The sequence below is a fragment of the Rhinopithecus roxellana genome, chromosome 1 (genome assembly GCF_007565055.1).
Source record: "Rhinopithecus roxellana isolate Shanxi Qingling chromosome 1, ASM756505v1, whole genome shotgun sequence".
Classification (NCBI taxonomy): domain Eukaryota; kingdom Metazoa; phylum Chordata; class Mammalia; order Primates; family Cercopithecidae; genus Rhinopithecus; species Rhinopithecus roxellana.
The window spans coordinates 40,089,119-40,108,335 of NC_044549.1; the positions used below are offsets into that span (position 1 = coordinate 40,089,119).

The window sequence follows — 19,217 nt, forward strand, 5'->3', positions numbered from 1 at the left end:
AAACTTACACAACTTTGACAACATGCAAATTCAGGAAATACAGAGAACACCATTACTCCACAAGAAGATCAACCCCAAGACACATAATCATCAGATTCTCCAAAGCTGAAATGAAGGAAAAACTGTTAAGGGCAGCCAGAGAGAAAGGCCAGGTTGCCTACAAAGGGAAGCCCATCAGACTAACAGCAGACCTCTCAGCAAAAACTCTACAGCCAGAAAAGATTGGCAGCCAATATTCAACATTCTTAAAGAAAAGAGTTTTCAACCCATAATTTCATATCCAGCCAAATGAAGCTTCATAAGCAAAGGATAAATAAAATCCTTTCCAGACAAGCAAATGCTAAGGGATTTCATTACCAGCAGGCTTGCCCTACAAGAGCTCCTGAAAGAAACACCAAATATGGAAAGGAAAAGCCAGTACCAGCCACTGCAAAAACACATCAAAATATAAAGACTAATGACACGTGAAGAAACTGCATCAACTAGTGTGCAAAATAACCAAAGAGCATCATGATGACATGATCAAACTCCAAACGTACCAATACTAACCTCAAATGTAACTGGGACTGGGCACAGTGACTCACACCTGTAATCCCAGCACTTTGGGAGGCCAAGGCAGGTGAATTACCTGCAGTCAGGAGTTTGAGACCAACCTGGACAACATGGTGAAACTCCATCTCTATTAAAAATACAAAAATCAGCCGGGTGCAATGGCAGGTGTCTGTAGTCCAGCTACTAGGGAGACTGAGGCAGGAGAATCATTTGAACCTGGGAGGTGAAGGTTGCAGTAAACTGAGAGTGTGACACTGCATTCCAGCCTTGGTGACAGAGTGAGACCCTGGAAGGAAGGAAGGAAGGAAGGAAGGAAGGAAGGAAGGAAGGAAGGAAGGAAGGAAGGAAGGAAGGAAGGAAGGAAGGAGACAGAGAGAGAGAGAGAGAGAGAGAAAGAAAGGAAGGAAGGAAGGAAGGAAGGAAGGAAGGAAGGAAGGAAGGAAGGAAGGAAGGAAGGAAGGAAGGAAGGGAGAAAGAGAGAGAAAAAGAGAGAAGAAAGAAAGAAAGAAGAAAGAAAGAAAGAAAGAAAGAAAGAAAGAAAGAAAGAAAGAAAGAAAGAAAGAAAGAAGAGAGAGAGAGAGAAAGAAAGAGAAAAAGAAAATATAACTGGGCTAAATGCCCTAATTAAAAGACACAGACTGACAAAAAAGGAGTCAAGACCCATTGGTGTGCTGTATTCAGGAGACCCATCTTATGTGCAAAGACACACACAGGCTCAAAATAAAGGGATGGAGGGAAATTTACCAAACAAATACAAAGAAAAAAAAAGCAGAGTTGCAATCCTAGTCTCTGACAGAACAGACTTTAAACCAAAAAAGATCAAAAAAGACAAAGAAGGGTATTACATAATGGTAAAGGGAACAATTCAACAAGAAGAGCTAACTATTCTGAATATATGGGAGTGTAAGTTAGCTCAACCATTGTGGAAGACAGTATGGCAATTCCTCAAGAATCTAGAACCAGAAATACCATTTGACTCAGCAATCCCATTACTGGGTATATTCCCAAAGGAATATAAATCATTCTACCATAAAGACATATGCACATGTATTTTTATTGCAGCACTATTTGCAATAGCCAGGACATGGAACCAACCCAAATTCCCATCAATGATAGGCTGGTTAAAGAAAATGTGGTACATATACACTATGGAATACTATGCAGCCATAAAAAATGAATGAGATCGTGTCCTTTGCAGGGACGTGGATGAAACTGAAAGCCCTCATCCTCAGCAAAGTAACATAGGAACAGAAAACCAAACAGCACATATTCCCATTCATAAATGGGAGGTGAACATTGAGAACACATGGACACAGAGAGGGGAACAACACCAGGGCCTGTTGGGGTGGGTGGTGAGGGGAGGGAACTTAGAGGACGAGTCAATAGGTGCAGCAAACCACCCTGGCACACATATACCTATGTAACAAACCAGCATGTTCTGCATACATGTATCCCGTTTTTTTTTAGAAGAAATAAAGAAAAATAAATCATCTAAAGGCACAAAATTCACTGGTGATAGTAAGTACAAAGAAAAATACACAGAATATTATAACACTAAACTGGGATATGTAAACTACTCTTAAGTAGAAAGACTAAATGATGAACCAATCAAAAATAATAACTAAAATATGAACCATATGAAAATAATAACTTTTCAAAAAATAGTACTATAAGATATAAATAGAAACAACAAAAAGTTAAAAAGCAGGGGGATGAAGTTAAGGGGTAGAGTTTTTGTTAGCTTTTTGTTTGTTTTCTTATTCAAACAGTGTTAAGTTGTTATAAACTTAAAATAACTGGTTATAACATAGTATTGGCAAGCCTCATGATAATCTCAAATCAGAAAATATACAATGGATGCACAAAAAATAAAAAGCAACCATGTACAAAGGCTTACACCTGTAATCTCAGTGATTTGGGAGGTCAAGACAGGTGGATCATTTAAGCCCAGGAGTTCCAGACCAGCTTGGAAGATATAGTGAGACACTGCCTCTGAAAAAAAATTTAAAAATTAGCCATGTGTGGTGGCATATGCCTGTAGGCCCAGCTACTCAGGGAGCTGAGGTGAGAGGATTGCTTGAGTCCGGGAGGTCAAGGCTGCAGTAAGCCATGATCACACCACTGCACTCCAGTCTGGGCAACAGACCAAGACCCTGTCTTAAAATAAATAAATAAAATTTAAATTAAAAAAATTAAAAGCAAAAATTTAAATTATACCACCAGAGAAAATCACCTTCACTAAAAAGAAGACAGAAAGGTCTGGTTTCTGTTCCAAGATGGCTGAATAGGAAGAGCTCCGGTCTGCAGCTCCCAGCATGATTGATGCAGAAGACAGGTGATTTCTGCATTTCCAACTGAGATACCTGGTTCATCTCATTGGGACTGGTTGGAGAGTGGGTGCAACCCACGGAGGGTGAGCTGAAGCAGGGCAGGGCATCACCTCACCCAGGAAGTGCAAAGGGTCGGGGGATTTCCCTTTACTAGCCAAGGAAATCCATGGATAGACTGTACCTGGAAAACTGGTACACTCTCACCCAAATACTGCACTTTTCCCATGGTCTTAGCAACCAGCAGACCAGGAGACTCTCTTCTGTGCCTGGTTCGGCGGGTTTCATGTTCACAGAGCCTTGCTCCCTGCTAGTGCAGCAGTCTGAGATCGAACTGCAAGACTGCAGCCTGGCGGGGGGAGAGGCATCTGCCATTGCTGAGGCTTGACTAGGTAAACAAAGTGGCCAGGAAGCTTGAAGTGGGTGGAGCCCACTGCAGCTCAGCAAGGTCTATTGCCTCTACAGACTCCACCTCTGTGGGCAGGGCATAACTGAACAACAGGCAGCAGACAACTTCTGCAGACTTAAACGTCCCTGTCTGACAGCTCTGAAGAGAGCAGTGGTTCTCCAGACAGACTACCTCCTGAAGTTGGTCCCTGACCCACATGTAGCCTAATTGGGAGACACCTCCCAGTAGAGGCCAACAGACACCTCATACAGGCAGGTGCCCCTCTGGGACGAAGCTTCCAGGGGAAGGATCAGGCACAATATTTGCTGTTCTGCAATATTTGCTGTTCTGCAGCCTATGCTGATAATACCCAGGCAAACAGGGCCTGGAGTGGACCTCCAGCAAACTCCAACAGACCTGCAGCTGAGGGATCTGACTGATAGAGGGAAAATGAACAAAGAGAAAGGAATAGAATAAATATCAACAACAACAAAAAATCCTCACCAAAACCTCATCTGTAGGTCACCAACATCAAAGACCAAAAGTAGATAAAACCACAAAGATGGGGAGAAATCAGAGCAGAAAACCTGAAAATTCTAAACACCAGAGCACCTCTTCTTCTCCAAAGGATCGCAGCTCCTTGCCAGCAACAGAACAAAGCTAGACAGAGAATGGCTTTGATGAGCTAACAGAAGTAGGGTTCAGAAGGTCGGTAAATAACAAACTTCTCTGAGCTAAAGAAGCATGTTCTAACCCATCCCAAGGAAGCTAAAAACCTTGAAAAAAAGGTTAGATGAATGGCTAACTAGAATAAACAGTGGAGAGAAGACCTTAACTGACCTGATGGAGCTGAAAACTATGGCATGAGAACTTTGTGATGCGTGCACAAGCTTCAATACCCAATTTGATCAAGTGGAAGAAAGGATATCAGTGATCAAAGATCAAATTAATGAAATAAGTGAGAAGACAAGATTAGAGAAAAAAGAGTAAAAAGAAGAGAACAAAGCCTCCAAGAAATATGGGACTATGTGAAAAGACCAAATCTACATTTGATTGGTGTACCTGAAAGTGACGGGGAGAATGGAACGAAGTTGGAAAACACTTTTCAGGATATTATCCAGGAGAACTTCCCCAACCCAGCAAGGCAGGCCAACATTCAAATTCAGTAAATACAGAGAACACCAGAAAGATATTCCTCGAGAAGAGCAACCCCAAGACACATAATTGTCAGATTCACCAAGGTCAAAATGAAGGAAAAAATGTTAAGGGCAGCCAGAGAGAAAGGTCAGGTTACCCACAAAGGGAAGCCCATCAGACCAACAGCAGATCTCTTGGCAGAAACCCTACAAGCCAGAAGAGAGTGGGGGCCAATATTCAACATTCTTAATGAAAAGAATTTTCAACCCAGAATTTCATATCCAGCCAAACTAAGCTTCATAAGTGAAGGAGAAATAAAATCCTTTACAGACAAGCAAATGCTGAGAGATTTTGTCATCACCAGGCCTGCCTTACAAGAGCTCCTGAAGGAAGCACTAAATATGGAAAAGAACGACTGGTACCAGCCACTGCAAAAACACGACAAATTGCAAAGACCATCAATGCTATAAAGAAACTGTATCAATTAACGGAAAAAGTAACCAGCTGGCATCATAATAACAGGATCAAATTCACATATAACAATATTAACCTTAAATGTAAATGGGCTAAATGCTGCAATTAAAAGACACAGGCTGGCAAATTGGATAAACAGTCAAGACCCATCAGTGTGCTGTATTCAGGAGACCCATCTCAAATGCAGAGACACCTATAGGCTCAAAATAAAGGGATGGAGGAAGATGTAGCAAGCAAACAGAAAGCAAAAAAAAAAAAGCAGAGGTTGCAATCCTAGTCTCTGATAAAACAGACTTTAAACCAACCAAGATGAAAAGAGACAAAGAAGGCCATTGCATAATATTAAAGGAATCAATTCAACAAAAAGAGCTAACTATCCTAAATATACATGCACCCAATACAGGAGAACACAGATTCATAAAGCAAGTCCTTAGAGACCTATAAAGAGACTTAGACTCCCACACAATAATAATAGGAAACTGGCCGGGTGCGGTTGGCTCATGCCTGTAATCCCAGCACTTTGGGAGGCCGAGGCGGGCGGATCACAAGGTCAGGAGATCGAGACCATCCTGGCTAAGACGGTGAAACCCCGTCTCTGCTAAAAATACAAAAAATTAGCCAGGCGCGTTGGCAGGCACCTGTAGTCCCAGCTACTCGGGAGGCTGAGACAGGAGAATGGCGTGAACCCGGGAGGTGGAGCTTGCAGTGAGCCGAGATCACGCCACTGCACTCCAGCCTGGGTGATGAGCAAGACTCCATCTCAAAAAAAAAAACAAAAAAAAACAAAATAATAATAGCAAACTTTAACACCCCACTGTCAATATTAGACAGATCAACGAGACAGAAGATTAACAAGGATATCCAGGACTTAAACTCAGCTTTGCACCAAGTGGACCTAATAGACATCTACAGAACTCTCCACCCCAAATCAACAGAATATACATTCTTCTCAGCACCACATCACACTTATTCTAAAATTGACCACCTACTTGGAAGTAAAGCACTCCTCAGCAAATGTAAAAGAACATAAATCACAACAAACTGTCTCTCAGATCACAGTGCAATCAAATTAGAATTTAGGATTAAGAAACTCACTCAAAACCACACAACTACATGGAAACTGAACCTTCTCCTGAATGGCTACTGGGTAAATAAAGACATGAAGGCAGAAATAAAGATGTTCTTTGAAACCAATGAGAACAAAGACACAATGTACAAGAATATCTGGGACACATTTAAAGCAGTGTGTAGAGGGAAATTTATAGCATTAAATGCCCACAAGTGAAAGCAGTAAAGATCTAAAATCGACACTCTAACATCACAATTAAAAGAACTAGAGAAGCAAGAGCAAACAAATTCAAAAGCTAGCAGAAGGCAAGAAATAACTAAGATCAAAGCAGAACTGAAGGAGATAGAGACACAAAAACCCTTCAAAAAATCAATGAATCCAGGAGTTGGTTTTTTGAAAATATCAATAAAATTGATAGAATGCTAGCAAGACCAAACAAGAAGAAAAGAGAGAAGAATCAAATAGATGCAATAAAAAATGATAAAGGAGATATCACCACCAACCCCACAGAAATACAAACTACCTTCAGAGAATACTATAAATACCTCTATGCAAATAAACTAGAAAATCTAGAAGAAATGGATACATTCCTGAACACATGCACCTTTCTAAGAATAAACCAGAAAAAAGGTGACTCTCTGAATAGACCAATAACAGGTTCTGAAATTGAGGCAATAACTAATAGCCTACCAACCAAAAAAGGTACAGGACCAGACGGATTCACAGCCAAATTCTACCAGAAGTACAAAGAAGAGCTAGTACCATTCCTTCTGAAACAATTCCAGTAAGTGGAAAAAGAGTGAATCCTCCCTAACTCATTTTATGAGACCAGCATTATCCTGATACAGAAGCCTGGAAGAGCCACAACAACAAAAAGAGAATTTTAGACCAATATCCCTGATGAACATCAATGCGAAAGTCCTCAATAAAATACTGGCAAACCAAATCCAGCAGCACATCAAAAAGCTTATCCACCATGATCAAGTTGGCTTCATTCCTGGGATGCAAGACTGGTTCAACATATGCAAATCAGTAAATGTAATCCATCACATAAACAGAACCAAAACCACATGATTATCTCAGCAGATGCAGAAAAGGCCTTTGACAAAATTCAACAGCCCTTCATGCTAAAAACTCTCAATGAACTAGGTATTGATTGAACGTATCTCAAAATAATAAGAGCTATATATGACAACCCTACAGCCAATATCATACTGAATGGGCAAAAACTGGAAGCATTCCCTTTGAAAACTGGCACAAGACAAGGATGCCCTCTCTCACCACTCCTATTCAACATAGTATTGGAAGTTCTGGCCAGGGCAATCAGGCAAGATAAAGAAATAAAAGGTATTCAATTAGGAAAAGAGGAAGTCAAAGTGTCCCTGTTTGCAGATGACATGATTGTATATTTTGAAAACCCCATTGTCTCAGCCCAAAATCTCCTTAAGCTGATAAGAAACTTCAGCAAAGTCTCAGGATACAAAATTAACGTGCAAAAATCACAAGCATTCTTACATACCAATAACAGACAAACAGAGAGCCAAATCATGAGTGAACTCCCATTCACAATTGCTTCAAATAGAATAAAATACCTAGGAATCCATCTTACAAGTGATGTCAAGGACCTCTTCAAGGAGAACTATAAACCACTGCTCAAGGAAATAAAAGAGGACACAAACAAATGGAAGAACATTCCATGCTCATGGATAGGAAGAATCAATATAATGAAAATGGCCATACTGGCCAAGGTAATTTATAGATTCAATGCCATCCCCATTGAGCAAAATGACTTTCTTCACAGAATTGGAAAAAACTACTTTAAAGTCCATATGGAACCAAAAAAGAGCCCACATAGCCAAGACAATCCTAAGCCAAAAGAACAAAGCTGGAGGCATCACAGTACCTGACTTTAAACTATACTACAAGGCTACAGTAACCAAAGCAGCATGGTACTGGTACCAAAACATATAGACCAATGGAACAGAACAGAAGTCTCAGAAATAATACCACACATCTACAACCATCTGATCTTTGACAAACCTGACAAAAACAAGAAATGGGGAAAGGATTCCCTATTTAATAAATGGTGCTGGGAAAACTGGCTAACCATATGTAGAAAGCTGAAACTGCATCCCTTCCTTAAACCTTATAGAAAAATTAATTCAAGATGGATTAAAGACTCAAACATAAGATCTAAAAGCATAAAAACCCTAGAAGAAAACCTAGGGAATACCATTCAGGACATAGGCGTGGGCAAGGACTTCATGACTAAAACACCAAAAGCAATGGCAACCAAAGCCAAAATAGACAAGTGGGATCTAATTAAACTAAAGAACTTCTGCACAGCAGAAGAAACTACCATCAGAGTGAACAGGCAACCTACAGAATGGGAGAAAAATTTTGCAATCTACCCGTCTGACAAAGGGCTAATATCCAGAATCTACAAAGAACTCAAACAATTTTACAAGAAACAAACAAACAACCCCATCAAAAAGTGGGCAAATGATATGAACAGACACTTCACAAAAGAAGACATTTATGCAGTCAACAGACACATGAAAAAATGCTCATCATCACTGGTCACGAGAGAAATGCAAATCAAAACCACAATGAGATACCATCTCATGCAGGTTAGAATGGCAATCATTAAAAAGTCAGGAAACAACAGATGCTGGAGAGGATATGGAGAAATAGGAACATTTTTATACTGTTGGTGGGAGTGTAAATTAGTTCAATCATCATGGAAGACAGTGCAGCGATTCCTCAGGGATCTAGAACTAGAAATACCATTTGACCCAGTGATCCCATTACTGGGTATAGGCCCAAAGGATTATAAATCATGCTACTATGAAAGCACATACACATGTACATTTATTGCAGTACTATTCACAATAGTAAAGACTTGGAACCAACCCAAATGTCCATCAATAATAGACTAGATTAAGAAAATGTGGCACATATACACCATGGAATACTATGCAGCCATAAAGAAGGATGAGTTCATGTTCTTTGCAGGGAAGTGGATGAAGCTGGAAACCATCATTCTCAGCAAACTATCACAAGGACAGAAAACCAAACACATATTCTCACTCATAGGTGGGAACTGAACAATAAGAACACTGGACACAGGGCAAGGAACATCACACACCGGCATCTGTCATGGGCTTGGGGCCTGGGGTAGGGATAGCATTAGGACAAATATGTAATGTAAATGACGAGTTGATGGGTGCAGTGAACCAACATGGAACATGTATACCTATGTAACAAACCTGCACGTTGTGCACATGTACCCTAGTACTTGAAGTATAATAATTAAAAAGAAAAAGAAAAAAGAAAAAAGAAAAGAAAGAAGGAAGAGAAGACTAAAAAACAACCAGAAAATAAATAACAAAATGGCAGGAATAAGTCCTTACTCATCAATAATAATGTTGAATGTAAAGGGATTTAACTCCTCAATAAAAAAAGACATACAGTGGCTGAATGAATAAAAAGATAAACATGACCCAGTGATCTGTTGCCAATAAGAAACACACTTCACCTATGAAGGCACACATAGACTGAAAATAAAGGGATGGAAAAGGATATTCCATGTCCATGAAAATCAAACAAACAGCAGGAGTAGCTATATTTATATCAGACAAAATAGGTTTCAAGACAAATACTACAAAAAGAGACAAAGAAAGTCACTATATAAAGATAAAGGGATAAATTCAGCAAGAGTATATAACAATTATAAATACATATGCACCTAACATGGGAGCACTCAGATATATATTATTAGAGGTAAAGAGGGAAATAAACCCCAGTACATTAATAGCTGAAGATTTCAATACCTCACTTTCAGCACTGGACAGATCTAGATCTTCCAAACAGAAAATCAACAAAGAAACTTCAGATCTTTGTCTGCAGATCCAGATATAATCTTGTATCTGGAAAAACCTCGGGACTCCAAAAAGAAAAAAAAAAAAAACTATTAGAACTGATAAAGAAATTTAGTAAAGGTGCAAAATACAAAATCAACATATAAAAGTCAGTAGCATTTCTATACGCCAACAGCAAGCAATCCGAAAAAGAAATCAAGAAAGTAATGCCATTTACAATAACTAAAAATAAAATTAAATATCTAGGAATTAACTAAAGTGAAAGATCTCTATAATAAAAGCTATAAAACACTGATGAAAGAAATCGAGGAGGACAACAAAAAATGGAAAGATATTCCACGTTCATGGATTAAAAGAATCATTATTTTTTAAATGTCCATACTACCCAAAGCAATCTGTAGATGTAATGCAATCCCTATCAAAATACCAATGATTTTCTTCACAGAAATAAAAAAATCCTAAAATTATATGGAACAACAAAAGACCCAGAATAGCCAAAACTATCCTAAGCAAAAAGAAAAGTGGAGGAATCACATTACCGGTCTTCAAATTATACTACAGATCTGTAATAATAATAAAGATGGCATGATACTGGCATAAAAACAGACACATAGACCAGAGGAACAGAATAGAAAACCCAGAAGTAAATCTATACATCTACAATGAATTCATTTTTGACAAAGTTTCCAAGACCATACATTGGGGAAAGGACAGTCTCTTCAATAAATAATGCAGGGAAAACTGGATATCCATATGCAAGAGAATGAAACGACTCCTATCTCTCACCATATAAAAAAATCAAATCAAAATTAATTAAAGACAAATCTAAGACTGCAAACTATGAAACTACTAAAAGAAAACTTTGGGGAAACTCTCCACTACACTGGACTGAGCAGAGTTCTTAAGTAATACCCCACAGGCACAGGAAACCAAAGCAAAAATGGACAAATGGGATAACATCAAGTTAAAAAGCTTTTGCACAGCAAAAGAAACAATGAAGTGAAGAGACAACCCATAAAATGAGAGAAAATATTTTCAAACTACCCATCTGACAAGGGATTAATAACCAGAATATATAAGGCACTCAAACAACTCTACTGGAAAAAATCTGATAATCCAATTAAAAATGGACAAAAGATCCGAATACACATTTCTCAAAAGAAGACATACAAATGGCAAACAGGCATATGAAAAGGTACACGACATCATTGATCATCAGAGAAATGCAAATCAAAACTACAATGAGATGACATCTCACCCCATTTAAAACAGTTTTTCTCCATAAGACGGGCAACATTGAATGCTGGTGAGGATGTGAATAAAAGGGAACACTTGTAGACTGTTGGTAAGAATGTAAATTATTTTCACTATGGAGAAAAGTTTGGAGGTTCCTCAACAAGAAAAAAACTAAAAATTGAGCTACCATATGATCTACAATCCCATTGTTGGGTATATACCCAAAAGAAAGGAAATCAGTATACCAAAGAGATATCTTCACTCCCATGTTTATTGCTGCAGTATTCACAATAGCCAATATTTGGAAGCAACCTGAGTGTCCATCAACAGATTAATGGATTTTTTTAAATGTGATATATATATATATATACACACACACAACAGAGTAGTACTCAGCCATAAAAAAAGAATCGGGCCAGGTGCAGTAGTTCACGCCTGTAATCCTAACACTTGGGGAGGCCAAAGCAGGCAGATCACTTGAGTTCTAGAGTTCGAGACCAGCCTGGCCAACATGGTAAAATCCCATCTCTACTAAAAATACAAAAATTATCTAGGCATGGTGGCACATGCCTGTAATCCCATCTATGTGGGAGGCTGAGGCCCAAGAATCGCTTGAACCTAGGAGGCGGAGGTTACAGTGAGCTGAGATTGTACCACTGCACTCCAGCCTGGGCAACACAGCAAGACTCTGTCTTAAGAAAAAAAAAATGGGATCCTGTCATTTGCAGCAACTTGGATGGAACTGGAGATCATAATGTTAAGTGAAATAAACCAGGCACAGAAAGACAAATTTCACACGTTCTCGCTTATTTGTGGGAGCTAGAAATAAAAACAATTGAACTCATGGAGATAGAGAGTAGAAGGATGGTTAACAGAGGCTGGGAAGTGTAGTGAGGAATTGGGGGAAAGTGGGGATGGTTAAGGAGAACAAAAGCACAGAAGGAATGAATAAGACCTAGTACTTGCTAGCACAACAGGATTAGAATAGTAAAAAAATTAATTCTACATTTTAAATAAAAGAGTGTAATTGGATTGTTTAAGACACAAGGATAAATGCTTGAGGTAATAGATACCACATTTACCCTGATCTGATTATTACACATTGCATACTTGTATCAAAATATCTCATTTAACCCATAGATACATATACCTACTATGTAATCAAAACATATATATAAATAAAAATGAAAAAATAGGTTATACATTTCCAAATAAATAAAAACTGACATAATCACTATCAAACCATCCTGCCATATAAAATACTAAAATGAGTCCTTCAGGCCAAAATGAAAGCATACTTGATAGCAATTCAAATCCACGTAAAGAAATAAAGAGCACCAGTAAAGGTAAGTACTTAGGTATTTGATGTGGTTTGGCTGTGTCCCCACCCAAATCTCTTCTTGTAGCTCCCATAATTCCCACGTGTTGCAGGAGGGACCTGGTGGGAGATAATTGAATCAAGGGGGTGATCTTTTCCGTGCTGTTCTCATGAATAAGTCTCATGAAATCTGATGGTTTTAAAAACAGGAGTTTCCCTGCACAAGCTCTCTCTTTTTGCCTGCTGCCATCCATGTAAGACATGACTTGCTCTTCCTTGCCTTCTGCCATGAGTCTGAGACCTCCCCAGCCACAACTCTAAGTCCATTAAACCTCTTTATTTTGTAAACTGCCCAGTCTTGGGTATGTCTTTATCAGTAGTGTGAAAAATGGACTAATATAATATTACAAAAGACGTTATAAACACACTTCTCTATGTAACTCTTTCCTTCTCCTACCTGTTTTAAAAGATAACAGCATAAATCAATTATAATAGCTGTGTGAATGGGTTTATAATCTGTAAAGGTGTAATTTGTATGAAAATAATAATACAAAGAATGGTAAAGGGCACATAGATATACTGGAGCAAAGTTTTTATATAATACTGAAGTTATGTTAGCATAAATCCAAACAAGATTATTTTAAGATTAAATTAACTGTAATACCCAGATAAATCAGTAAGAAAATAACTCCAGAAACAGTAAAAAAAAACAGCAATTGAATTTAAAAGGTATGCTAGGAAATATCTATTTAACACAATGAAAGAAGGACTTGAGGAACAAAAAATATATGACATATATAAAATAAAATAAAACATGTATATCCTACTTATGAATCAAAAGGCAGAGATAGTCAGAATGGACCCTCCCCTGAAAAAAAAAATCCAACTATACCACTATGTCTGTACTGTCTACAAGAGACAAACTTTAGATCAAAAGACACAAATAGGTTGAAAGTAAAAAGGTTTTTTAAAATATGCCATGCATGAAGTAATCAAAGACAGCTGGAGTGGCTATACTACTATGACCCAAAATAGATTTTAGGACAAAAATTGTTACTAGAAAAAGTACATTTTATAATGATAAGAAGGTCAATCTATCAGGTATACATAATGATTATAAACACATATGGCCCTATCAACAGAACTCCAAAAATGTATGAAGCAAAAACTTCCAGAATTGAAGTGAGATATGGATAATTCAAGAATATAGATGGAGACGTCAATACTCCACTTTCAATAATAGAATGAACAACTAAGCAGAAGATCAACAAAGAAAGAGAAGACTTAACTAACACTATAAATCAACTAGACCTAACAGACTTCTAGAGAACATTCCACCCAACCCAGCAGAATACACATTCTTTTAAGTGCACATGAACATTCTCCAAGATAAACCACATGTTATACCATAAAACAAGCCTCAGTAAATTTTAAAAGATTAAAATCATACAAGGCCAAACACAGTGGCTCATGCTTATAATCCCAGCACTTTGGGAGGCCGAGGAAAGTGGATCACCTGAGGTCAGGAGTTCGAGACCAGCCTGGTCAACATGGTGAACACCAGTCTCTACCAAAAATACAAAAATTAGCCGGCCATGGTGGCACATGCCTGTAATCCTAGCTACTCGGGAGGCTGAGGCAGGATAATCGCTTGACCCAGGAGGCAGAGGTTGCAGTGAGCCGAGACCATGCCATTGCACTCCAGCCTGGGCCACAGGAGACTCTGTCTCATTAAAAAAACAAAAACAAACAAACAAAAAAAAGACAAAAAAAAAAAAACCATACAAAATATATTCTGCAATCACAATGAAATTAAAAGATAAATTGACAGAAAAAAATTTAGAAAAATCAGAAATATGTGGAAATTAAACAACACATTCCTAACTAACCAATGGATTAAAGAAAAAATCACAAAAGAAATTAGAAAATACTTTCAAAGTATTTTCTAAAGCATAAAAGTATAAATCCAAATGAAAACACAACATACTAAAACTTATGGGATACAGGAAAACAATGCTTAGAGGAAAATTTGTTGCTATAGAGGCCTATATTTTAAAAACAGCAAAGTCCCAAATCAATAACCTAATTTTCCACCTTAAAAAACTATAAAAAAGAGCAAACTATACCCACACCAAACAGAAGGAACGAAATAATAAAGATTAGAGAGACGTTAATATAATGGAGAATATAAATGAGAATATAAAAATGACAGAAAAATAATTTAAAGGTGTTTTTTTCAAAATATCAACAAAATTGATAAGCTTTTAACTAGGTTGACCACATTAAAAAAAGACTCAAATGACTAAAATAAGTAATGAAAAAAGGGACATTACAATATAGATTATCTACATTATCTAATATATATTTCTAATATCTATATGTCTAATATAGATATACATTATCTACACAAATGGGCACATTCTCAGGCTTAAATATCAAAACTACTGTGCTATCGTGTTTATTGCAGTATTATTGTGAATAAATAGCCAAGATATGGAAACAATCTAAGTATCCATCAACAAAACTCTGTCAGGATGGAAAAGTGGCTACAAAGAGAGCATTCCTCAAAAACATTGAAACGCAACCTGCTGGCATCTGGGTAAAAAGACTAAAATCATGGTTAAGTAATGGACATACTGAAAGCTTGGGAGGAAAAGCTGGGAGACAGATTATTTGAATAATTAGTTTATCAAAAAGTTTCTGCATGTATTGGACATCCAGAAAAGCACATGCATGCCCAGGGAATGATGCATGTAATATACAAACTGTCCAGACTTTACCTTTTGGTTTTTTATTATGAAGTATGCAAAGAAACAAGAAAGTATGGCTAGGAGAAATTAAAATAAACTGCTACTAAGGAAGCACAGATACTGGACCAAAACTTTAAATCAACTGTCTTAAAAATGTTCAAAGAGCTAGGGGAAGATAGGTCAACTGAAATTGTTCAGCCTGAAGAAAAGGAAGAAGAATGAAGAAAAATTTATAGAGCCTCAGAGACCTACAAGACACCCTTAAGTGTACCACTTATGCATGGTGGGAGCTCCAGAAAAAGAGGAGAGAGAAAGGGAAAGAAAAAATATTTAAAGAAGTAATGGCTGAAAATGTTACAAATTTGATAAAAGAAATGAATGTACACATTCAGGAAGCTCAATAAACTCCAAAAGAATAACATAAAAAGATCCACACTGATACATGACAGTAAAACTTTCAAAAGAGAAAGATATTTTGAAAGAGAAAATCTTGAAAGCAGCAAAAGAGAAGTGATTCCTCACATATAAAGATACTGAAGATGAACAGCCAATTTCTCAGCAGAATTCATGGAAGTGAGAAAGAAGTGAGACAACATACTTACAGTTGAAAAAAAATACCATCGACCAGAAATTCTACATTCAGCAAACTACCTTTCAGAAATAAAGAAGAAATTAAGACATTCCCAGATAAACAAATCCTAAGGAGTTCATCTAGAGTAGGCCTGCCATACAAGAAATTCCAAAAGGATATCCTCAAGTGGAAATGAAAGATACAATAACTTGAAGTCATATGACGAAATAAAAAAAATACTGGTTTTGGTATCTATATAGGTGATTTAATAGCCAGCATCATATGTTTGGTTTGAACCTCTTTTTATGAATGATTCAAATGATGGATGTATAAAATAATTACAATAAATCTATGTTAATAGGCCCACACTGTATAAAGATGCTATTTGTGACAACAATAACACACAAAAAAAGAGACAGACATGTATTATATAAGAGCAAGGTTTTGTACACCATTGAAGCTAGGATGGTTTTAATTCAAAATAGGCTGTTATAAGTTTAGGAGGCTAATTGTAATCCCTAACTAACCACTAAGACAATAACTAAAAATATATACACAGAAAAGGAATGAGAAATGAATCAACATGATACACTATAAAAAAAATCAACTCAACACAAAGGATGGTAGTAACGGAAGAACTGAGGAACAAAAAAGATATAACATATAAAAATAAATAGCAAAATGACGGAAGTTCTTCCATAGCAGTAATTACTTTAAATGTAGATGGATTAAGCTTTCCAACAAAAAGACAAAGATTGGCAGAATAGATTTTTTAAAATGTGATCCGACTATTTAGTGTGAGATTCTTTTTAGTTTCAAAGACATTAATAAGTTGCAAACACAACTATGGAAAAAGATATTCCATGCGAATAATAACCAAAAAAGAGCAAGAGCTGCTATACTAGTATCAGACAAAATAGACTTTAAGTCAAAAACTGTTATGAGGGATGAAGAAGTGCATTATACATTGATAAAAGTGTCAATTACACAAGAAGACTTTATTTCTTCTTGTTTTGTAATATTTATTTATAGAAAATAATTATTTGTAGAAAACAACAAGCTCAAATTTTGTGAAGCAAGCATTGACAAATTTGAAGGGAACGGCAGACAGTTCTACAATAATAGTTGGAGATTTTAATACCCCACCTTTTTTTTTCGTGAAATAGGGTGTCACTCTGTGGCCCAGGCTGAAGTGCAGTGGCACAATCACGGCTCAGACAGCCTCAACCTCCTGGTCTCAGGCAATCCTCCCACCTCAGCCCACCAGTAGCTGGGACCACAGGTGCATACCACCACACCCGGCTGATTTTTGTGTTTCCCACTTTCAGTAATGAGTAGAACACTAGACAGAAGAGCAGTAAGAAAGTATAGGACTTGAACAACACTATCAACCAATTAGACCTAACACCTATGAAGAACATTCCACCCAACAATAGCAAGTACACATGCTTTCCATGGAATATTCTCCAGGATAAACCCATGTTAGGCCACAAAACAAGCCTTAATGTATTTTAAAAGATTGAAACCATACAATGTATCTTCGCTGAACACAGCAGAATGAAGCTAGAAATCAACAAGAGAAGGAAAACTGGAAAATCATACATATTTGGAAATTAAACAACATACTTTTAAACAACCAATATATCAAAGAAAAAAATCACAGAGAAAATGAGAAAATATCTTCAGATGAATGAAAACATAACACCAAAAACTTGAGAGATGCAGCAAAAGGATCAGCTCAGAGGGAAATTTGTAACTACAAAACAGCTACATTAAAAAGAATAAAGATCTCAAATTAATAAATCATCATTTTGCAAAATATATACATACCTATAGATATAGACACATAGATTTGCATGGGGGTATTTCCAGAAGGATACACATCAAAATGTCAAGAAAGGTTATCTCTTGAGTGTTTGGGAATTTTTTTCTTTATGCTTTCTTTTTTATATTTCTACGATTATTACATTTTATTACATTTAAGTTATAAAATGGAAAAATAAATCTCCAAAACCAATAACCCTTTGAAGCTACAAGCCATAGCCCAAGAGCTATTTTACTCTAAATACAGTATCCAATTGTGTCATACGTTTTTAAATAAATAAGGTAGATAATTCATAAAGTTACATTCAACAAGCACTTCTTGAGCACCTGTTACGTTCTAGGCACTGTTACATAAATGACTTTACTTCAGAGTAGTGTGCTTAGATTCCCCTTTCCATTCCTAAGTATGGTGTCAAGTGTATCCACTCTCCCTGTCACACTTTGATCACAAGTATTTGAATTTGGATTTTAAGTTTCATTTCTAATTGTTTAATGCAGTTAAATCCTTACTAAAGGAATATCTGGCATCACACTACCAACCCTTGGCCTGCCTCAGTGATTTCAGGCTTTGCAAGGTCAAATATGTCTCATCAATCACCACCTCTGTACTGGCCTACTCCTGAAAGTAGACAGCCTACTGACTCTGAGGTGCATTCTTAAGGTTGATTGCAAAGGGGGAGGGCCAAATCTCAAAACCTAGGCCCCACTGGCCGACACCATCAAATACAAATTCTCCACTTGCTAAATATTCCTTCTGGTATCTTTCTCCACTTTCCTTACTCCCTTCCTTTCTGGAACTCTGGTTTGGCCTCCTTCTAACTCGCCTCTCTGCTGTAAGACCACTAGATGGTGCAGTTTTAGAACCCATTCTCACTGGATCTTCTCTCCTCTCTCTGGCTCTCCCGCCATAAATCACATGTCTAATTCAGCAAGAAAACACCTTGGGGCAGGAGTTTCCACTGCCAAGACAGCTATACGTATCCAAAGGGGATGGAAAACAACTGGTGACCTGTCCTTTGGATGGGGGAGAGGACGCTCCTGCAGGAATAAACTGCCAAGGGATGTGTTGAGGTGGAGAGCAAAACTCTTTTCTTTACACTCTTTTCTTGTGAGGGCAGATCCCTAAGATTGTAATAGCATGAGTGTTAGTAAGACTAAACTCTTCCTGGTACTATTGAAAACAGCATTACCTCTGTGATTAGAGACAAACTCAGTACCAAAGTGTGAATCTGAGTTATTGGCAATAGCAACAACCTCTGTTCAGGTTTGTGGTCCTCGTGCAGCTGGTTGTGTGTTCATCTGCTAACATTTGGAGGTGCGGTGGGGGATGTTAATCAGTGTAGCAGTACCTGAGAGAGGGCCTTTTTCTCACATACTGCCGAGAACCTCCGCGAACAAGGAAGAGGGTAAATCTCGAGGTGGCGATGCACGGAGCCCCGTGGCCTGGTCGCTCTGCGCGGGGAGGAGAAGCTCTAGCTGCCAGAGCCTGGGAATGGCCTCTTCTCAGGAGATGGCGTAGTCCCTGCGCTCGCCTGCGCCCTGCAGGGTCAGCTGACGGCCATCCCTCCACTTACAACAGCGGGGCGGCCACTCGCCCTGACGCGCGCAGAGACCCGAACAAAGCCCTTGGGAATCATGTGGCGTTTCTGAAGGGTCTCCTAGACGACCCAGCCCAGCTCCACCCACAGTG

The 19,217-nt window shown here is 37.9% G+C and overlaps 1 protein-coding gene across 1 annotated transcript in view; it reads right to left on the minus strand.

Annotated features, from left to right (window-relative positions):
- IGSF11 (immunoglobulin superfamily member 11) overlaps window positions 1–19,130 on the minus strand; it is a 220,803-nt gene extending 201,673 nt beyond the window's left edge. Inside the window, exon 1 of the mRNA XM_010357444.2 lies at window positions 18,877–19,130. The gene's annotated coding sequence lies outside the window, so the exon portion shown is untranslated. The remainder of the gene's footprint in view (window positions 1–18,876) is intronic.
- Window positions 19,131–19,217: the final 87 nt, after the last annotated feature.